Consider the following 24,888-nt stretch of genomic DNA (forward strand, 5'->3'; position numbering starts at 1 on the left):
TTTATTAATAATGTTTTAATCCTGATAAAACAAGGGAAGTAATGAATACTTGCAACAATAATCATTTAACCAACAACAACATGAGAGATTTCAAGTAAAAATAAGACAAAACAGAGGCCCAACATCCCCCCATGCTGACCATCTTGCATGTCCTCATGCAAGGAAATATGGTACTGCCACTCCCTTGCAAAAAAACAAAAACATTTATAGGCATTTGTAATGATGTTCCTACAATTATGTGTGATCACATTTCCTGTGCTTGATAAAGCTTGCTCTAAAAAACAGAGTGTTTGCTGGACTCCTTATTTGTTTAGACTGATTTCAAGAAAAGATTCCATGGAAAAACTAAATTACAAGGATGGTGTTATTACTTGAATAAAATAGCTAGCTTTTAAAAATTCCAAAAAATATCTCGAAGAAATCCCTAATCAGAAGTTATACTTTAAAATCGTCATTGTAAATATGAGTGACATGATTTAAAAGCCATGTTGTTAAAAGTAGACATAGTAATACCTTCCCACAGTGAACATTTTTCCATTATCCATGTATAGTTGAAGGTCCTCTTGTCTGGCCACAATGAATTACCTACACTAAGGGTCCCACATCCATAAAAATCGTTCCAAAAATATAGAACTCCAAGGTATAACAACAGAAGGATTTTAAAGCCATTTTCAAATAGATTGATAATGAGTTTACGGAAAGCAAAAACAACCAAGTAAATTATAGTGTAAAGTTAACTTTAATACCATAGGCATGGCCCTGCTACCATCAGGCGTCTATAGCCTCGACAAGGATACCTTTTAACGTCATGAAATTCTTGTGTCCCACCTATTAGATATAGACTCAAAGTTATTTAAGAGCATGTAATTTTTCTCTTTTTATAAGTTAATTGAAGGCCACTGTCCTAGCTTGGTAACCAGCTAATGACAGTGCCATTCATAGGAACTAACAAGAATGAACAAGCCAACTCGCGATGAGACCTCTTGTATTCTAGCTTCTTCAACTAAAAGTCATTAACCTGCCTTGGTGGCCCATGTGGTAATGTCATTCTCCTTAGGACCCATGATCATAGTAGGTCGGCTCATAATGAGACCTCCTATCCCTCAACTAATTCATTTATGTTTGAAGAAAAAACTCTGATTATGATTAGCCTCAGACAGGTTACTTAATAGGTGGGGAAGAAAATCTACTCCTTAAGAGTGCAGGATGGCATGAAAAGTTTTTAATTACTATTCTTTACTGGTTGTTCATGCTACCTTAAAGACTTGTTTTAAAAAAAATCTAAGATAATGACTAAAAAATATTCCTTGACTTGGTCATGTCAGGGTTCTTTATGAAAGCTTATTAGAGTTTTGTAGGCATGGTTCATCATAGGAGGTTTTTGACCGGTCCCTTCGAAGAGGAACTTGAAAAGATTTGTTGAAATATGGCAACAAGAATATTCTAATTCAATTTGTCCTTGAATTAAATTGTGAATTAAAATAGAATTTAGTCTTAACAACTACTTGGAAATAATTGATTAATTTATTTTGAATTAATTAGTTGGAGAAATTCAAGTTAGAAGTCTTTTTGAAGTCATGCAAGAGTTATCCCTTAAATTAAGGAAGTTAAGATTGAGTCATATTTGAGTTGTATTTAGTTTAACTCAGTTTACTGAGTTAAGTCGAGTTAAATTAGTTCCAAACTGTTTGAGGAACTAATAGAGAGTTAACAGTTAATTGATGCATTAATGCACTGAACTAGTGTACTCTAGTTAACTGAAGATTCCCTCATCAGAAACTCATGCATGTATATTCTGAGAAAGGCCTAGTTGAGTTAAATGTCAAGGACAGTGTACTATCAGTTGCATGCGTTTACCTATAAAGGAAATGCATGCATGCAGAAGGATATTCATCCTTGAGGATCAACGTAGTTTTGGAGGACCAATGTTCCACTTGGTTGAGAATCTTCCACTTGGTAATAGGAGGATCACCCAGGAGAAACTGCACAAGGAAATAGGAGGGTTGGAGGGCAGAGGAGAAGGCTTGTGAGAAGCTACATTGTCTGTGAGAATCTATGAGGATTGTACTGAGAGTTGGCTAGCTATGAGAGCTAAGGCTTTGTATAATTCCTATGTATTTCCACCTTGTATGATAATACAGATAGTGGGGTTTTTAGTTGAGGCTTTCCCTGAAGTATTTTCATGTGTATTGTGCATTAATTCTTCTTCTTCTGGTTATATTGTTCAGCTCAATGTTTAAGCTTCTACAAATTGATAGTAGAAATAGGTTATAGTATTTTGCTTTGATTTATATTGCATTATGGGGTTAAACTACACATTTGATTTTCTACATGGTCTCAGAGGTATATCTGTAGAGAGAATTTCTACATGGTATCAGAGCCAAGTTTATCAGAGTTGTGAACAGTATATGGAGAAGAGAATTCGAAGTTTGAAGTTCAGGGTTGCAAGTGCACATTGAATTCATAAAATACTTCAAGGTTAGCCAATGGCGTTCTATGGCTTGAGACTTGAGTATCCCTTGGAAGGTGGCTCAAATTACATAGCATGGAAAGATAGAATGTAAGTTGTATTAGAAGACAACAGTTTGAAGGATTCCATTGATCAAGAAATCCCATGGAAGTTGTATTAGAAGACAACGGTTTGAAGGATTTCATTGATCAAGAAATCCCAAAGCCAGCTTCAACTATTGCACAAGAGTTTGCTGAGTGGAAGAAGTGTGTGGTGAGGGCAAGACAGATCATCCTTGAGGGAGTTCAAGACCATATTCTCTCAAGTCTCCATGGGAAGGATACTCCATTTTCAATGTGGAAGACATTGAAGGACCTCTACCAGAACAGTAGCAACCAGAGGAAATTGGTGCTCAAGGACAAGCTTCGAAGAATCAAGATGGATAAGGGTGATACTATTTCCACATATCTGAACAAGCTCACCACCTGCAAAGATGATCTTGGAAGCATGGAATAACTATTGCCTATGATGATATTGTGAGCCTCACTCTCCTTGGCCTTCTAAATAGTTGTAATATCTACAAGGACTCTGTGAATGGAAGGGAGAAACTGCCAGATTGGGAACGACTGTGGTTAAATCTCATGCAAGAGGAGATCAAGAGGAACACACGAGATGGTTCTTCATCCAAGGATGATGATGAAGAAAATCTAGCCTTAGCAGGTAAGGTAGGGAAAGGGAAGGGGAAGGCTTCCCATTCCAAATCAAATTCTTCTCATGGAGGGAAGAAGGGTGACATATCTAAAGTGAGATTCTTTAATTATCATGATATGGGACATTATGCAACTAATTTCCCATCGAATAAGTCCATGAAGGGATCCTCAAAATGATCAAAAGGTGAGGCATTAGCCTCTCAGTTCAAAATGGACTCTATCCTCATCGCATGCATGGTGTCATCGATAATGGGTTGTGTTTGGTATCTTGACAGTGGATCCTCATTCCACATGACTGGTGATAAAATTTTATTCAGTGCCTTGGAGGAGAAAGACCTCAAGAAGCACATAGAGATGGGTGACGATGGATGGTATAATGTTTCAGGAGTGGGCACAGTTGCTTTTCAGAGGGGGCATGGAGCTCCTATCACCTCGACAGATGTGAAGTATGTGCCTAGACTGAAGAATAACTTGATAACAATCACGGTATTGGAAGACAATGGCTATGATGTGTTTTTTAGTAAGGGAAACATTTTCCTTACACACATCTCTACGAGACAGGTGAAACAGACTGGTTCATGAGTTAAGAACTTGTATTCTCTTGAGGTTCAAGATGCATGCAAAGCCTTAAGGAGCAAGACAAATGTTAGAGACTTGGTGGTTGAGAGGGAGAGTAAATTACCTCTAAACATGCTCACCCAGAAGAAGTCTCTGAAGCAGTTTTAGGAAGTTGTGGAGCAGCCACAACTAGAGAAGTTGAGAGGACACCGAGTGGAGGCATCTAATCATGCAGATACCTCCAGTAGGGGGAAAATTTCGAGCCAAGTGGGAAGAGGGATTTAAAAGCTTCGGTCACCAGTAGTTTCTTGGTACAACAGGAAACAAAGGTCGGTTTCACTTAGCTCGACAGAGGCAGAATACATGGATGCAAGTTAGGCAACATGTGAGGCCATCTAGATGCAAAAAATACTAGTTGGTTTGTTTGATTAGAGGATGGATCCAATTTTGATCTATTGTGTTGATCATAGTTGTATCAAACTCCCTGAGAATCTAGTATTTCATGATAGGTCCAAACACATCGACATCTGATATCATCATCTCAGAGACTGTGTAGCGAGGAGGATCATGTTGCTGTAGTATATTTCGATAGAGGAGCAAGATGCTGACATTTTGACAAAGGCATTATCAAAGTGTAAATTCGAGTTCCATAGAGATAGGATCGGGGTGGCAGATAATCCATTTCTTGATGAGATGGAGTGTGAAAATATGGCAACAAGAATATTCCAATTTAATTTTTCCTTGAATTAAATTGTGAATTAAAATCGAATTTAGTCTGAACAACTACTTGGAAATAATTGATTAATTATTTTGAATCAATTAGTTGGAGAAATTCAAGTTAGAAGTCTTTTTGAAGTCATGCAAGAGCTATCCCTTAAATTAAGGAGATAAGATTGAGTTATATTTTAGCTGTAATTAGTTAACTCAGTTTACTGAGTTAAGTCCTGTTAAATTATTTCCAAATTGTTTGAGGAACTAATAGAGAGTTAACAGTGAATTGATGCATTAATGCACTCAACTAGTGTACTCCAATTAACTGAATATTCCCTCATCAGAAACTCATGCATGTCTACTCTGAGAAAGACCTAGTTGAGTTAAATGTCAAGGACAGTGTATTATTAGTTGCATGTGTTTGCCTATAAAGGAAACTCATGCATGCAGAAGGATTTTCATACTTGAGGATGTTTTGGAGGATTAGTGTTCCACTTGGTTGAGAGTCTTCCACTTGGTAACAAGAGGATCACCCAAGAGAAACTGCGCAAGGAAATAGGAGGCTTGGAGGGTAGAGGAGAAGGCTTGTGAGAAGCTAGATTTCCTTTGAGCATCTGTGAGGATTGTAGTGAGAGCTGACTAGCTATGAGAGCTAAGGCTTTGTATACTTCCTATGTATTTCCACCTTGTATGATAATACAGATAGTGGGGTTTTTAGCTGAGGCTTTCCCTGAATTATTTTCATGTGTATTGTGCATTGATTCTTCTTCTTCTGGTTATATTGTTCAGCTCGATCTTTAAGCTTCCACAAATTGATAGTAGAAGTAAGTTATAGTATTCTGCTTTGATTTATATTGCATTATCAGGTTAAGCTACACATCTGATTTTCTACATGGTCTCAGAGGTAGATCTGTAGAGATAATTTGTACAAGATTTTCTGGATGATAGTTTGTTTGAATAGAAGAGAATTATTATATGTAACTTATAATAATACCCTTCACCGACATATGGATCAACATTCAAAGTCACTTTAAAATATGAGGCATTAAGTGTGAAGTTCTTCCGACAAGTCTTACCATGAGAGTACATAATAAAAATTTCAAAAGATGTGCTTTTAGGGAATCACAAGTTCAAGAGTGTTGTTATACATCTTTATTCATTATTCTCATATTACCCTACTCTATTTTTAAAGAAGGAAATATCACTTTTAAGTGTAGGCATACTTCCAATGAAGCCATGTGTGTAACAAAATGCTGATTATATTCACAATTAGTTTTAAAGAATAAAATTCAAGACATACCAAAGTGTGAGAAACCAATTGCTTCAATTGACATGGAACCAAGAGTTTCTGAATGATGAGGAAAAAAGGTATCTTGATGACTGCTCGAAACTATGATTCAATGGAATCCACATATGTATGATTCTCCAACTGATGCAAGTCTTCCATAGTTTGATAGTCACTCTCCTGGAGGCACAAAGAATCTGGTGAAAGACAAAAGATAAATCCCTCAAGTTCAGGCTCAAATATTTGATTTTCAAATTGACAAGAATGGTTGAGAGAGATTCTAGGGTTTTGAGCTTCAACAACATTTTGAGAACAAGTTCCAATGAAAGATTGCTCCTCTGGTGGTCTTTGAATTATATCTTCCTTGGGTAAATGTTCTGCAGTAATGGGGGAGGTTTCCAAATTCATTCCCTTTCCCAACATGGAAGATGTGACATTTTGTTCGATAGCAGGAAGAATAGGTGTTTCAAACTGTTGTGCAACCTGATGGTTTAGATTAGGGTTTAGAAGATGGTTTGGGCTAGGGTTTTGGTTAAGGCTTGGACTATGATTTGGATTTGGATTGGGATTAAGCTTTGGACTAGGGTTAGGTCTAGGTTTTGGATTAAGACTAAGGTTAGGTCTAGGGTATGGATTAGGGTTAGGGTATGGATTAGGGTTTGGGTTAGGACTAGGGTATGGATTAGGGTTAGGGTATGGATTAGGGTTTGGGTTAGGACTAGGGTATGGATTAGGGCTAGGGTATGGATTAAGGCTAGGATAAGGGTATGGACTAGGGTTAGGGTATGGATTAGGGTTGGGGAAAGGATTAGGGTAAGGTTTCACATGCAATTGGGACCATGGAGGAGGATGACTTGATGGTGCATTGGAAAGAAATTGTGGTTGTTGTTGATTTCAAGTGATTGAATTTGCATGGGAGATTGCTTCCGAGAGAAGGATCCAAATTATTCTTGAGGCCATGTACATATCTGGCTCGAGGATGAGGGCCAAGAAGAGGGCCACTATGGCCATGAAGCAGGGTGTTCATTTGGAAGAGGAATAAAAGTTTTCCATGAAACTATAGGATTGTAAACATGTTGAGGAACCTACTCAAGATAATAAACATTATTCCAGGTATCAAATGGTGAAGGGTCTTGAGTTATACCTGGTAGTCGATTCGATTCCTTACTTGATTTCCTGAGTGCCTTTAGTAATCCTGGTAGTGCTGAGCAACGTTCTGTTAGATGATCCTCTTCAAAAAAATTTCAAACTTTCACGCTATTGAGTGGACACTTTCCAAGGAAGTGTTTCTTTCTACAGTTGGTGCAAAATATAAGTGGTGGTTTGTCATCCTTCTCCTGCTCTTCTTGCAAATCATCCAATTTTGAAATCAAAGATTTAATAATATCATTCTTATGTTCAATCAAAATATTAATTTTTTTCACTTATTAATTCTTCATTGGATGAATTGTATGTCTTTGTAGCAGCATAAAAATTCCTCATTAGATGATTCCTCAAAATACCATTTTCTTGTTTTTAACAAGCCAACTGGTACATTCATTAGCACATGAATGGTGTGTGTGTGTGTGTGTGTGTGTCTATATATATGTAAGGTGGGGAGTTCTTACAATAGCAGAGAAAATGAGAAACCTTAAATAAACCGTGCAGGAAATAAATAAATTCAAAGAACATAAAATTGCAAGAGAAACTAGGTGAAGGAAAAAAAAAAATGCATCAAGTCACCAAGGTCAATCCCTAAGTTCCTCCTCAAAAATGGCGCCAAAATTTTGGTTGCAGTATAGGGATTATAAATGTACCAACATTTAATTTTTCAATCTAGAAAGTTCATGAACTTCAAGGTGCAACACTGGAAATGCCAAGAGAGCCCCCAGCAACCTGAAAAACAAATTCTAGTCCAACTTGCACAATAAATGAAATCCTGCACTAAAAAGTGAACTTTAGAAAACATCAATCCAGGTAATCAAAACCATGTGGGAAATAAAAGGAAATCTTGTACTGTTTAACAATGCAAAAGGAAATTCTAATTATGAGCAACTAGAAGGGAAATAAGAACTAGAAACCAAGCAGTGCTGGCACAATATCAAAAACAATGTAAATGCTGGAATAAATTCATGAGCAAATCAAAAACCATTATGCATGCACTAATTCTGCTGCATCTACCTTTGTGTAAAAGAAAGCATTGGCAAAATTTACTGTGTAAATAAACATATGAAAGAAATGGATGCAATATTGATTCTCTCGCCTTCCTTGTCCCTAGAAATAAATCTTATAGAACTGTCCAGAAGTTTAAAGGCAACTATAATGGAAAATAAACATTATCACTTTTTGAACATGAGGCAGTTTCAATGTCAACTCTGCAAGCATCATGATTTAAAATGGCAGAAATATATATGCGATCTCTACTTCTGAGTAACATATGGTTTCTTGTAAGCATAGATTGAATGAATGCGTTAATACCTTAAAACCAAAAGCACTCAAGTCAATCTCAGGTTTGGAATATAAATTAAACGGATCTGAATATTTTCAATGGTTTCAAGTTGCACATCACAACTCATAAAGGTAGAGTGTCAATGCATAAGCCGATCTTGTAAATTCAGATGTTCTAGAGGGATGCAATCCTTATTCGGTATAAATAAATGTTTTGAGTGCAGGAAAAATTCTTAATGCAAAAAACCAAATCAATCTTATAGTCAAAAGGAAAACATTTTAACAGATTTAATAACGCCAAATTGAAGAAGGAAAGAGACTGGAAACAGTTAAATCATTCACACAGCAAATGATAATTTAAATTCTATTTAATATAAAAGATGTAGAGCGGTGTCGAGCTAGTTTGGTGGCTAACCCAGCTAGTGCACACCCTCTATTAGTGACCTGGTTCACACAGAATTTAAAATCATTAGATGCAATAAATAATTAAACAAAACATGGAAAGAAATGATTCAATTAATATTTAAAACTAGTATTTTACAGTATACGAAAAAACACTTAACTCCAACAAGTAGGAGAAGCGATCCATAACCTATGATCTACGTGATGCTACATTGCGACTAAATTCTCCTCCCTTTTGTGCATTCCTCCTATGTCTGTGCGTGCTTATGCTATCGATGGATTGATTCACTGACTAACCTCCCCTAATCCATGAAATTCTAAGCTTATATATATGCATCTAATTACAATTTGGGCTTTTGTAGCCAATTGAAATATAGGAGGGCAGATCATTGATCTCCACTATTTTCTAGGAATAAAATTAGTTTTGCAACTAAATGTTGAAATAGGTAAATTGTTCCTCTTTTCTTGGAATGGTGATATTGCTGGAAAGTGCAATTTGACTTCTCTATTCTTCTTTGCGTGATGAAAAATTGATCACAAGAATATCACTTAGAGGAACGACTTTTATCAGAGACATCAATATCGTGTGCTCTACATCCATGGTATTTGTCATCACAACAGTCATCTTCATAATATTCGAGCTCATCAGTTACTATCATTGTAGCTTCAAGACTGACATTACGAGCTTGAGTCCTAAAGATGATCAAATGAGGACCTTTATGGACATTGAGGTAGGATCCAATTCCATGACCAGTCCCATGGTGATAATCAAGACCATCTCTCCATAAAGGCACTCTCACAAGAATATCAAGGTCATGTCCTATCATGCCATTGGGGAAAACTGCAGCGTCCAATGCTATGTGACCATTTAGAACCGTAATGTAGCATGCTTTTTCATGTGTTGAGGGCATGCCAAAGTGCACAGTTCATGTAATATCAGTTGTGCCATCCATATACTGTCCTCCAGAGTCACACAAATAAATACTGTCAGGCTGCAATTCAACACATGTTTCACGGTTTGGTGCATAATGAATGATAACAGCATTTGGACCCACAGATGAAATTGTTGAGAGCCAGGTTGAACCTTCTCCACATTTCCCATTATTACTCGGCATAATACCATGTGTTGTAAGCCATTTTCATCAACATCTAAATAGCCAGCACTAACATGTGAACAATATTCTAGAGAAAGATAAACACTGATGCCATAAGTTGCCCCACTGTTGGGTGTATTGGTTTAGCCAAAACCATGTAATACGATGCCAGCTACACCCTTTCGAGAAGTATCATGTCAGGAATATCTGATATTAGATTTGCCACGGAATTTTCTAGTAATCTCAACGTGATTTTGAAATGCCTGTAATCAAGCCTGTGCCAAAGAACTTGATGGCACACATCGATGAATACCAACAATGCTGCTAAATGTTACAAGTGTACTAAGACCAGCCAAAAACTTGTTCCTCACAACTACATACTCATGACTACCATTCTCTAATTTAATTAGTTTGTATTTTCCATGCACTTTATAGTAACAAATTGTGCAGTACCCCTTCCTTGCACCTTTTGTAGAAATCAAAATAGTTGAAAGAAAAGACTGGTACTATTTTTGGACGAAGCATAACAAGTGGATATAGTGGATCATCTCTTCTACACCACCAATAAAATCCAACGACATGTAACACAAAAACCAATATGATGGTGATGAGGACTGAAAATGCATGTAGTGCTAGAAGACCACTGTAACTAGTGCAGGAATCTCAATTGGTACAAGAATCTATTGCATGGTACAAGAACATGGTGTAGGAATCTGCTACACTGTCCAAGAAGGTAAATGTAGGACCAAAGCCTGTATAAAGGCATGATCGAACCAATTTTAAATCTGCAACATACAAACCTTTATTAATAATTTTTTAATCTTGATAAAACAAGAGAAGTAACGAATACTTGCAATAATAATCATTTAACCAACAACAACATGAGAGATTTTGAGTAAAAATAAGACAAAACGAAGGCCCAATAGGGTGGTTAAGCCCTTGGGTGTTCTGTAAAAATTGGGGGAGGTAAGTAACGTTTTTTTTGCGTCGATTCCACTTCCTTAAGGTGATATAGGAGTTTGAATCATATCATAGTAACGCTTTTTCACATGTTTACCCTAGTAGGCTAGTTAACTTGGGTAAATGTGGGAGGAGGGTGGTTACAACTCTAAATTTGACATTAAGTCAAATGAAGTATGTAGAGAAAATATTGTTGTGGTTTAATATGGATGAATGTAAACTAGTAAAGTTTCCTATTCCTATAGGTTTAAAATTATTTGCATATCAATGTCCTAATACACATGAAGAGGAATATGACATGTCCTATGTTCCATATGCTAGTGTGGTTGGAAGCTTGACGTATGTAATGGTCTGTCCTAGACTAGAAATTGCACATACATTGGAGGTATTGAGCAAGTATATCTAAAAGACGAGGAGGGATAATTGGAATGTGGTTAAAATGGTTTTGAATTATTTGTGTGGAACTAATGGATATGAATTGTGATGTAAAGGAAGACTAGATTTGGGTTGAGTGTTGGACATATGTGGCTTTGTTAATGTAGACTAGGTTGGTAGTCTGAATCACAGAAGATATAAAAGTGGGTACATGTTTAAAATTTTTGGAGGATCAATTAGTTGGATGAGCAAGAGAAAACACATAGTCTCACTCTCAACTACAAAAGCTAAATACATGGTAGATACTCATGCAAGAAAAGGAGTGTTGAGAAATATAGGGCAACTAGATTAGGTGATTTCTCTTCTTTGATAACTGCTTTTGAAGTATTTTAATTTACTTTATTAACTTCTTCATTCCTTTATTATTATTAATGTTCTCTATCATCAAACAAATACCAAGTCATAAAGAATAGTGAAACAATATGACACAAGATGTAGGTGATCAGCCAGGGCCAAAACCTCTCCAACTGAGAAGAAAAACCATCAAAATTCGTCTCTTCTTATAAAACTTCATTTAATGAATTCCAAGACCTATGGCCCTTGACCCTTGACCAAGACCCTCCAAGACCAAGTCAATTTTTTCCCTCTTAACGACTTCAAATAACAAACTTCGACCTTCCAAGAGCTTCTACAACAACTTAAACCCCAACAACAAATTTTGCAACTTCAACCTTGATGTAGCTTCGACAAATTTGACCTATCAGCTTCACAACTTCTATCTTGCAACTTCACAACTTTGACCTTGCTGTTTCACAGCTTTTATGCAACTTCACAACTTCGATGCAACTTCATAACTTTGATGGGGCTTCAGAATTTCATCTTGCCCAGTAACTGTAGAGAACCTAACAAAAGACAGAGAGAGAGGCCCAAAACTTTGAACTTGTTCTTTTTCTCCTTCTTCACCCTTTTCTAGCTTCTATCTTGAGGAGATCGAACATGATTGAGTGAGTCTCCAAATGAGGTCAAGTTCCTTCTTATTTATAGGCTTGTGATGGGTACAAATTGCTCTCTTTAGGTCAACTTGTCCCTTCATGTATGCCGAATTGATTTTTGTGCCATGACGAGGTCTTGCAGGGCCTTTTGACTATATTTTGAGTCAAATAATTTTATTTCTAATATGTAACATGCACAAATGGGTCTTCAATACATGACAATGAATCAATTGACCTTATGACAAACCTAGAAGCACTCAATGGGTGCTTCACCTAAAAATAATTTTCCCTTGAGCATGAAACCCATGCCTTAAGAATAACAATAATGATTTATCATTTAATTAAATACATAAAATCATGATTACATATTTCATTATGAAGACCAAACCTAGTTACATATTTCAACACTCCCTCTTGACTACGAAGGTATTCATAATCATTACAAGGTACATGGATATTCTTAATATGAAGAATTCTCATAAGAAGATTCATATTGGTAACTCATATGTATAGCATCATATCATCCAACACTGTCACATAGAAAGGCCTTGACTAACCACTCTATCTCTCCACAAGATCATAGCACAATGTTGGTGAGACCAATGATTTATAGACACCATCCTCATTGTCTCTCTCGGAACATACCCAACACAGGTTCTCTTAGAGTATGTTCCTTCAGGACTATTCTTATCTTGGATTCCCAGTACTCAAAGAATATTGGTCCCCTACGACTACTATTATCTTGGATTCCCTATCACATCCTCAAAGAGTATCAAATGCTAAGTGCTTACCCAATCCTCCATTCTATCTTTCCAAGTGAAGACAATAATGGTGTGTCTATCTCTCCCTCTTAACTAGGGAGGATATACTCATTCCAATGAAGGAATGTACCCATTCCTATAAAAGGAATGTACCCAAGCTCCCTCATAACTAGGGACTTACTTCCAATAGCTCTTTAGGTGGAGATCATGGGATAAAGAACTACTTGTAGGATTCCTTCCTTTAATGTCATGAATTTCTTTTTTGATAGGGAGGCTCCATATTTTTGGGACTTCTTCGTAGGGCACAAAACATCCATCACTTTCATTCAGGAATTATGTCAGTGATTGTGACACAGGCAAGTTGCCTCTGCGGACAGAGGCAACCCCTCTAGCCCTAGAGTGGGTCTAGTCACAGCAAAGACAATACCAAAGTAAATTTCCTTAGAAAGTTGGTGTTATGAAGGCCTACCTTCAGACCATCGTTTGATGAAGTCCCCGTCATGTTTCTCTAGCTCTTGTTCTTCTAATCACTTGTACCTAAAAACAACATGTAGAGAACCAACACAAACACAATAGAAAACAACCAAACAATGTAGTTGAAGAGTCAAGGAGCCTCAAGCTATGGACATACAATTCAACATATTATATAGGAAACAAGCTATTGATTTGTATTAATGTAAATCAAAGTAAAACTTACAACCAAACCTTGATGTCATAAGTCTCCTCGTTGGGTCCTGTCAGCATGTCTCCGCAAGCATTCATTTGTGAACCATCTCCGAAGGGAACAACTGACTCTCTCTCTCTCATCCAAAAGGTTGATGCTAGAAAAATCTTACAATCAAGCCAACTCTACTCAAACATATCTGAAACCAATTTACATATGAGGCTACTTCCATACTCTAATAAAACTATCTACCTCTACTCCTCAATCCTTGAATTCTAAAGCTACCAAATTACATCAAATCCCAATCCAGCTAGCTGATCTCAGTCAGCATGTCTCCGCAAGCATTCACTTGTGAACCATCTCCCAAGGGAACAACTGACTCTCTCTCTCTCATCCAAAAGGTTGATGCTAGAAAAATCTTACAATCAAGCCAACTCTACTCAAACATATCCGAAACCAATTTACATATGAGGCTACTTCCACACTCTAATAAAACTATCTACCTCTACTCCTCAATCCTTGAATTCTAAAGCTACCAAATTACATCAAATCCCAATCTAGCTAGCTGATCTCAGTCATGGAGGAGGTATTTATAGGAGGGAGAGCTTCCATAAGAGATGGGAGAAGGAGCTTATCCCTTAGGGAGGTTGCACAAAAGGTGGAACAATTATCCCAAGGGAGAGAGGCGAGCTCATTTGACCCAACAAGCAACCCTAAGACCACCCATGAAGTTGTTACACCTCGAAGCTTTGACGAGTTGTTTAAAAAACTTGCCAAAAGTAGCTTGTTGTGGGTGCAACATAGAGATAGAGTGACGACTTCACTAGGGCTAGTGCAAACTTGGCCATCTTCATGGGTAAAACAACTACTGACTCGCGATGACACAAAAACTTAGGTAAAAAAGGGTCTGCTCTAGGAGTAGTGAACTGAGGTAGTCTTCCTAAGATTACAATGAAGGTATTGACACACAATTTGTAACATGACACATGGCAAATATCAGTAATATAGACTGGCAGTGTCTGGGATTAGGGAATGCAGGGTAGGTGACAAATTACTATGTAATAGATGCCCCCTAAAGTATGAAGGCTGGGAGGGTGGGAGGGTGAAATTCTTTACGAATCCATAACTAAAACAAAACACCATCGTGGAGAACCTGCAAACGCAAGTACAATTGATATCTCTAATACATGAGTACTTAGTGAAAGGAAATACATGTTTATAAGGCATAGGCACAGCCATCTAGAAGATAAACATAAATGGTTTGTGGTATGGACACAACCATCCAATCAGAAGGACCATATAAAAGACTCAAGTGTGGTCAGAACCATCCAATCAAAAGATTCATGTATGAATCAATCCACGCAACCTGGACTCATGTAATCTGAGCCCAGGGTCTTGAATCCCAACCTAGTCATAGTACAAATTATAATATGCGAATAGATATGCTGAAGTCGAGCATACTAGAAAATCACTTGATTACCGGCCAATGATGTAAACCATTAACAAGTGTAAGAGAGACCACCTGTAATGTTAATGGTTCTCAAGGTACTGCTAGTAAAATCCAGAAAGTGTGAAGAATTATCTAAAGTCGAACACTTGTGAAATCACTCAATCGAAGACCAATAATGTAAACCTATCTTCGGATGCGAAGAAATTGACATTAAGGCATGCAAGCTCCAAAGTACCAGAAAGGAGTCTCTAGTTCAACTTCCCGGATAATGAGCTGAAGTCGACAGGAAGCGACCAGTCGAAGGAGGGCCATAATGTTTCCCACGTCATCGATGTGAGACAAAGGAATAAGATGAGGTGGATGAGACAAAGAATCAGAAGGTGTGTAAGGATACGAATTTCAAAAGGATTAAGCTCTTGAAAATATCTGTGACACGACTCCAGAGTTTGGTGGCATTTTGGTACCAAGGGATCAAAGGTCATGATGATGCAACAAGGATCAGATGGAATGAGGCAAAATGAATAACCCAAGACCCATAAGGCCAATGACAGAATGAGGATATCCCAACCCAGCATGAACCAGAAAGAGTGTCGATGTCCAAGAGTGACAAGCTATCATAATAATTAACACAACCAACAAAATGTTTCCAAATTTTCCCCCACCATTTCTAGCAAGTACCCCAATTATTTTTGAAACACAAGCTTGAAGGGGATAGCATATGCTTGTAATGAAAGTTCATCCTTTAGACGAATCCGACCTAGTAATTTTTAACGAGCCCTAGGAAGGAGAATCTCGGTCTCATCATGATGACAAGTCCAATGTCATCAGGGTTTAACGAGTCCGACATAGGTAAAACTCAGAGTGTTTTTCATATTTATATAGTTTGGAAAAAACACAGAAAATAAAACTCCAAAGGTCCCTTTTTGTAAATTTTCCCTTGAATCCAAAAAGGTAGAAAACAATATCCAAGGGAACCTATTGACCATGATAGATCAATGTATACCTTTTTCGTAAGTAATCTATCCTAGTCCATAAAAGTGGTAAAATTATACTAGGTAGATGATGCTTCGCAACCTTTAACGAGTTCAAAGCGACAAGAGCTCGACGATCTTTTCATGTTTTGAGAGTCAAAAAAGAGCTTAAAGGTGACTCTAAAAGGGACTTTTTCGTGTTTTCACCGAGTCCGAAAAAGTATAAAATACAACTCATAAATCATCAACAGAGTTCATGGAAACTTGTTGCTACACAAAAGCAAGTGTAAGATCTAGTTTTGATGTAATCATGCATGAAATACTAAAAAATAGACCAAAAACCCTGATTTAAAAACCCTAATTTTGCAAAAAAGCTTATAAAAAAGTCATTTTGTAGAAATTATGCTCTCTACACATCTTGTAGAGAAACTGCTGCAGGTTAACCCGAAAATGCAATATACCAAAGAAAAATACTATAACCTACTTCTACTATCAACTTTGTGGAAGCTTAAAACTTTGATCAAGAACAAGCTGAACACATATAACCAGAAGAAGAATCAATACACATGAAACACTGAAAATACTCAGGGGAAAGCCTCAGCTAAAAACCCCACTATTTGTATTATCATACAAGGTGGAAATACATCAAGATTACACAAAGCTTTAGATCTCACAGCTAGCCAACTCTCAGTATAATCCTCCTGGATGCTCATAGGTAAACAAGGCTTCTAACAAACCTTCTCCTTTGCCCTCTAAGCCTCTTATTTCCTTGCGTAGTTTTCCCTGGGTCATCTAGCTATTAGCCAATGTAACACTAATCTCACACACTGCTCCAACACACTGTCAGAACTGCACAATCCTCAAGGAACCTTGTTCCTTCTTCATGGATGAGTTTCCTTTATGGGAAGATTCCTCCAACTGATAGTACAATGTCCCTGTCTTTAATCTCAACTAGGTATTTGTCTGAACTGACATGCATGAGTTATTTATGAGAGAATCCTCAGTTATTTGGAGTACACTAGTTGCATGCATGCATGCATTAACTGACTGAACTCAAAATTAGTTCCTCAAACTATTTGGAACTAATTTAACTGGACTTAACTCAGTTAACTGAGCCAACTAATTACAACTCAAATACAACTCATCCTTATCTCCTTAATTAAGGGATAACTTCCTTAATTCAAGGGATAACTGTGGCATGACTTCACAAAGACTTCTAGCTTGAATTTCTCCAACTAATTAACTCAAGATGAATTAATTAATTATTTTTCAAGCAGTTGGTGAGACTAAATTCGAATTTTAGTTCTCAATTTTAATTCAAGGACAAATTAAAATTGGAATATTCTGAATGCTATTTTTAGCATTTCTTGTTGCTATTTTCAACAGTAAACATGCATGAAATACTCAAAAATAGACCAAAAACCCTGATTTACAAATCCTAATTTTGCAAAAAATCTTATAAAAAGAGTCACTAGGTAAAAATCAATTTACTTTTTACTATTTTACCTCAGAGTGAAAAATTTACCTTTGCGCATTGGTGATTTCAACGATCAACTGGAGGAGGTTCAGAAATTTGTTGGCAAATTCGTCCAGTCCAGGTAGGCACTACACTTTTTCTTGCATTTTTAGATAGATTGTAACACATTTTTGGTAGCTTTAGCCATCATTTAGGAAGATTTTGGAATGAGAATGTTCATGGCGGTTGTCGTGGGTCACCAGCTCGGGACCATAATGAGCCAAAATCTCCAACGAAGAAAAAATGGGTTCTTTGTGACTATACACCAAAAATTCGTGGAGAGCCCTAATCTTCAAAACTGTGGATTTCATCTCGGCACACCTGTTAGAAAAACAGGTGCGACAAGCCCTAAGAACCAAAATTTCTCAAAATATAAGCAATTTCACGAGATTTTAAACACAAATGGAGCACTTATAATTGCATATGTGTGTGTTTGCAAGATAAAATCATGGTGATTGAATGGAAAGAGCGGGAACACAACAATGATGATGAATTGGCCATGGGGGATCCAAATTGCTTGGATGTGCTCTGGAATTATGGGCTTCTAAAAATTTTTACGGTGCCCTGTCTGAGAGCACAACTAGACCTACTCCAATATCTTGTTGGAGCATGGGATCCGAATGAGGGGAAATTCAACATTCGGGGGCAGGAGCTGGAAATTGATGCAGCGGACATTTACTTCCTGGCAGGGTTATCACTGAGGGGAGAAAGGCCCCGAATGATAGGGACCCGAATCACCAAAGAAACCATGGATATGCTTATCGAGAGACTGTGTCTTCAGGCGAATAAGTCAGACAAGGGAGGAAAACTTAAGATTGCAACAATCAAAGACCTGTCTCTTCAAGTTCTCCTCTCCACCATCACTAGAGCAGCTGGCTCACAGGCCCCACATGAGGCCACCAAAACCCAACTCTGATTGGTAGCCGACTGCTTGAATCCCACTATTTTTAATTGGGTCGAGGCAGTAGCAGATAACCTAAAATGACAATTGAAAAAGTGCCAGTGATGGGATACCAAACAGTTTGGGTATGGGTCCATTCTCGTAACATTCATCCTTGAGCGACTTCCCATCTTCTAGAGATAGGAAGTGGTCATGGCATGGCCACCTCCAAGGGAGCCACGGATTACTCGGTGGGTGATGTTGATGCCTCGAGGAGGTGGGGGTCAACATATGTCATGGAGACCTGAGTTCTTCCAGTGGTTGGATTGCCAACTTTTTGTGGTAGAGGACTGGCCATATGCTAGGATTGACTTCAGAGGTGACCCAAATCTAGTACTCCCCCTAGGGAACACTGGGATGATAGAGGTAATAAACTCATTTGTTGATTTTTTAAAGAGTTTTGTAATTTTTATTATTTTTCATATATGTGTGTGTGTGTGTGTGTGTGTGTGTGTGTTCTGATCATTATGTTGCAATCTTGTAGATGTTGGAGCAGAAAGACCTGCAGGTTTGTCTCCAATTTCTCGGAGAGTCGAGAAGGAGTTTGCGATCCCTCCTCCTGGCGGAGATGTAGAGGACAAGATTTCCCGTGACCTGGAGGGCTTGACTAAGGGATCCCAAATTACATGATATTTGAGGATTTCCCTCGAAAGTACCAGAGACACATAGCAAGGGTGTCAAACAGGATTCACCGATTACTCAAATGTGTTGTCCGAGTAGTTGTGTGTTATAGAGAGCATCACGTAGATTAGACCCCTAGGTTTATTTTATGCAATTTTGAGAGAAATGTTGTCTCATGATGTAATCTAAACACATATTTTTTGGGCACCACGATGTGCAACACTTGATATATATATATATACCTATGTTTGCTATATCAACTTAATATGTCTTAATGTTTACTTTTACAAATGTTGCAAATTTCTATCTAACACATGATTTTCCAATGCATCTTTTAATGTATTTAGTCTTCTAGGATTATGTTGATATGTAACTTAATCAAAATTCCTTTCTAGTAAACGAACACGTAAATACAACCTTAAAATCTGAGGGATTCTGATGGAATAACGCCTGTTGTGTTGAAAAACAACTAGTTGCGAATCTAGATTTACGATCAAGGCGCAAATATTAAGGGCAACAACCTTGGTTAATAGCTCAATCGCTGCACTATATTCAACGACATTGTTTGATCCTAGAAAAACACCTTGAAGATATACCAACTCACCGTGAGGATCATAGATAACCCATGCTGCAGAGGAAATATTTAGAGTACTGTGATAGGCACCATCAGCGAAACTGACATAAGGTGTGACAAATGTTTGTGTAAGAAGCAAAAGGACACAATAAGCGAGAAATGCTTACACACCAAGCCAAACATGTACAAAATAAAAAACACACTTATGTACACAGATAAAGCCCATTCTAGGGCCATAATAACTCAAATTGAGGTACATGCCCCCCAAGCTCCATTTCATTCAACTATGTTGATGGAATGAAGGTTTACTTGCAAAATCTTGGAAAGACTCAACTGGGATTTTACGAGATCTTAATCAAAGACTTGATTTGGAAAAGGGAGTTGTTTCACTTTTTTAACGAGGTTGACATAGTACAAGAACTATCCTCATGATCCTTGCTTCATTTTTTAACGAGCTTGACATAAGACAAAAACTATGCTCATAGCCTTGTTTCATTTTTTAACGAGGTAGACACAAGAAAAGAACTATCCTCATTGCACCTTGGTTTCATTTGTTAATGAGGTTGACACAAGACTGGGAACTCTCCTCATTTAGACAAGCAGTTATTGCTCCATAGCCAGGAAGAAATGAGGAACGATGATGATTATCGACCCAAGGAGGATCCTCGAAAGACAAAGTCTCAAGAATTGTTGCATCAAAAGGAAATGTCTCTTGTAACGGATTCGAAGAGGCAATATCTCCAAGCCAAGGGGATTGCACATATTTGTTGAGAGATCTACTCGAAGAAGTAGAGTCATAAGAAGAAACCAAAGCGAAAACGATTTTAACATATTTAAGCTCCACAGGGCTCAACAACATAACATCACCCCATGAATCTACCTGATCGAGGGGAGGAATCACCCAGGGATCAAGGTTGACAGAGATCATATTGATGGAGGCGACATTAGGAGGTGGGAGTGGAAAAATGCCCATGAGGCTAGGATCTTTAAAGAGTCTGGAACCTACACTCTCATTAGGAATATTGGTATGCTCCACAAACAGAACATTGCCTTCTGGGGAGGAGGAAGCAAAGAAGGACAACTGATCGACTATAACAATTTTCCCTTGATGAGGAAAACAGAGTATGTGAAACAATGACGAAGCAATGGCATGCATAACATACATCCAACTTCAACCCAGTAGAAGGTTGTAAGTCAAATTAGCATTAACAACTTCAACTTCAATGTCGACCATCTTTCCTTCCAAGGTGATAGGAAAGCGTGGGAGAATATCAAATGAACGAGAATCTCTTCCTTCAAATGCTTCCAATTTATTGGGAGATTGACTCAAAGATGGAGAACCGACAGACTTCCAACAAGCAACAAACATGATGCAAGTTGAGGCTCCTTCATCAATAATAGTATGACGAACATTATTTGAGTTAATAACAACTTGGATAAGAAAAGCGATTTGGTGAGGAAAACGTGACACATGATTTTCAAGATCGAATGTAATTAACTCAGAATCAGCCAGATCAATGCCACCGATGGTAGATAGTAGGGACTTCCATTGGGGGGGAAAACTCTAGAGAACCTCCAATGTAGACATAGCCGAAGGAGCTTGGGCTAGGTCTTCGACAATACTATAGTGCTGCGCAACATGAGCATTGGGGTTATAGGAAGATTTATGAAGAACTCCCTTAGTAGGTGGTTTAATGATAGACCTGGTGCTAGGATGTTAAATATGAAGAGGGCCAGAACTGGACAAAGGAACATTGGAAGGTACTTCAAGTTCCTTCCCGGCTGGTGGAGCATAATCTTTCAATTGAGTACTCACATGAATAGGAATAGTCCCAACCATAAAAACCTGGGAACCAAATGAGTAAGAGGATTGAGTTGGTCCACCACCATTTGAGTTTGCTAGGAGGGAAAAGGCTCTTTAAGTACAACAGGAATCCCTGAGGTCCCCTTAACTAAATGACTTAACTCAAACTATCGAGGACAGTCTTTAGTGTAGTGGTCTTCATCATAGATAAGACAAGGATACTTAGGTTTATGTTTAGAACCATCATCAACAAGAGTCATAGGAGGCTCTTGCTTCAACGAGTCAGACTTATTTTTACCTTTCCCTTTCTTCTTACCCTTCGAATTTTTCTTCGTCGCGATGGACTGGACGACATCAAATTTTGAGGTTTTCTCAGAATTAGATGAAGACTAAGAATCATTTTCAATGGGAGCAGTCGATTTTTGTTTCGCAGGAGTCATGGAAGACTTTCGAGAAGATTGAGCAATGGAACCAATAACACCATCAACAGAAGGTGTTGGTGGGGCTTTAGAAGTGCCAGGTCATAGAGCATCAGGTAAGACATCATAAAGCATGCCCGATTGGGAATATACCAAATCAAGATACTGAGCACACACGATGGATTTCTCTTCAGTAACGCATGCCCCCATAGCAATATCTTTGGCTATTGGACCGAAAAAAGAGGTACTAAACCAATCAGTCAGTAGCTAATTAGGGATCCAGAATTTGATCAAACGACGATGCCTTCTCCATTCATGAATATGATCAGAGATGCGGGTAGTTGTGTCCTACTTCAGAGAAGTAAGAAGATGCGTTCCCATTTCATAGCGAATTGGTAACTAAAAATGTGTAAGAAATGCCATCGTAAGAGAATTAAAATCTTGGAAAGTTCAATGAGCGAGTTCAATGTACGATTTCACAGCAGAACCAGTAAGAGTCCTTTGGAAAAGATGGAGACGAATAGAATCATCAAGCCAGGAATTAGATGAACACCAAAGGTGATAAGTCATAACATGTGCTTGGGGGCATTCTCAAGACTTGCCATCAAACTTAGGACAATCACCGGGGATCTTGGTCAGAATTGGTGGCCAATATGGATTATGAAATATAGGATCATTCATCAACTTCGACACATCGGGCAGTTCCAAAGTCACAAGAAAAGGTAACTGAGGGTTGAAAGACATCATGGGCCTTTGATAAGGGCCAGCGTTAGGGTTCCAAACAAGAGCCTTCCTGCCCCCATGGATTTTTCCCCGTAGGATTTTGTCCATAAGGGTTATAGTTGGGCGGATTAACACCGTAGCCTGGTTGTTGACCTCAATTTTGACCTCCAATAATCCATTGGTTACCAGCTTGACCAACAGGGGTAGTATATGGCTACTAAAAATTCTGATAAGGATTAACCTAAGGTTGCTGATAGTTCTGATATGGATTACCCTGAGGTTTCCCTTGGGGTTGCAGAGGTACTTGGGGACCGTATTGCGGCTGAGGTCCAAACTGCGCCTGGGGCCCAGGTCGTATCTGATAAATAGGTTGAGATTAGAACCCACCCTGAGTTTGGGGACCAGGTTGAGCTTGGGGACCAGCTTGCACTTGAGGTCTAGGTTACATTAGAACACCAGGTTAACTAAGAGTTGAATTGACTTGACCAAACTGATGTCCTTGTTGAATAATAGGCTAGCCTTGTTGGAATTGAGGCTGACCTAACTGACCAGAAGGTTTTCCTAGCTGGGCCACAGGCTGACCTTGTTGGAATTAAGGCTGACCCAACTGACCAGAAGGTTGGCCTTGATGGAATTGAGGCTGACCTAACTGACCAGAAGGTTGGCCTAGCTGGGCCATAGGTTGACCTTGTTGGAACTAAGGGTGACACAACTGATCAGAAGGTTGGCCTTGCCAGAACTGAGGCTGACTTAACTGACCAGAAGGTTATCCCAAATAAACAAAGGAGGAACCTATTGGGGCTAAAGGTTGTCCTTAAAATGGTTGTCCTTGTGAGCCTGAAGGTTGTCCTATCAACGCATAAGGTTGTCCTTGAAAGGGTTTCCATTATGGGCCGTGGTAAGTAGTGTGATTCTAGGAAACCAAAAGTGGAATTTAATTCTCTACTAGAGTCACCTGAATAAGAGACCTAGTGTAATAAATTTGAGCTCCACAGTGATCATAATAGTGTGGAGGGTTATGCGGAATGGATAGCAGCTGAGAACCTAGAGGGTTATAAGTCAGATTTTGAAGAGCAAACAAATACTGATCATATGACAATCCCCCTGGAATGGAATTTGAAGAGATCAGTACATTACCCATAGGTTGACCAAATCCAGATGCCAGAGGTGAAGGACTGCTATCAATGGGTCCGGAAGATATCCCAGAAATAATAGTGACTATCGAGGATGCAGTAACTGCACTAATAGGAGGAGCTGTAGATGCCACACAAATGGTGGGTATCGATGGAACAGATGTAATTGATGTAACCTATGTCTAAGGAATGGAGGTTAGAGCCTACTGAGTAGACATGAACAATCCTATAGTCAGAATGGTTGTATGAGACCATACAGAGCTCTGATGTAGATATGTAGAACCAAGTATGTCAGCTAGAGCACGATAGCGAAGTGGTAAAAAAACATTAGGAGTGGTGTGGAAAGGGAAACCTTCCAGAGGAAACTAATGTTCATCGGTAGACACAAGGCTCTCTTGACTACTAATGGGACTTGACTCATCCATTTCAAAAGAGGCCATAGGGATCAAAGCACCAGGAGGAGAAGACAGAAGATCCTCGTCTAAAAATTCCCAAATATTGGAAGGAGTCCAATTGATATCAAAAGGTTCCTCACCTGGAGCTTGAGAGGGAAGAGGCTGAACACTCAGAACAATAGGAAGAGTACCACTAATAGATGATATCTCAGAAGAGACAAGAGAAAGGGGCTCTCCATCACTTGGTAAGGACAATGAAATAGGTGAGTCCGCCAGGATGGCCTAAACTCAAAAGACTAGGAGAGAAGTTATAATTAAGAGGTTTGTAAAATCTTTCAAGATATTACTCACGATGTGGCCAAGATTAACAGGTAATATGTTATCATGGACAAATAAATTTTTATGACACTGGAATGAAACTTTGCCTTTTCATGTTTAAAGAGTCGAGAAAAAGAGCAAAAGATGACTCTAGTATCCTTCGAAGTTTAATGAGCTTTAAAGGACAAGTGCTCAGATGATCCTTTTACTTTTAAAGAGTAAAAAAGGAATGAAAGTGACTGCTCTGGAATTCTAGGAAAAAGGTTTACTAGGCAAATCGTAAAACTGCATATACACCTTGGTACTAAAATGAAAGAGAAATGACCAAGGACTTCCCATACGGTAGCTAATCTTCCCAAATGTTGTTTTTGGTGCATTACGATTCACAAGGTAGCAAACTTGGCTTCCTATGGATAATAGGATTGTGACCTAGTGGGGTCTCCCATCATATACACGATGATACAGAGAGCACAAGTCTGTCCTAGTACCTATCGAATCACAAAAGGAGGAAACACCCAACCTTAGTGAAAACAACAGCCACTAGGTTTAATGATGCTGGAACACGTCTCTAGCCTAGACCTATAGATATGTGAGCATTAAGTTCCAATGCGTTTTTAAGTTTATTCAATAAATTTT

This window comes from Pinus tabuliformis, chromosome 3_2 (assembly GCF_031772625.1).
Source record: "Pinus tabuliformis cultivar Carrire ecotype Pingquan chromosome 3_2, CPIR1, whole genome shotgun sequence".
NCBI lineage: Eukaryota > Viridiplantae > Streptophyta > Pinopsida > Pinales > Pinaceae > Pinus > Pinus tabuliformis.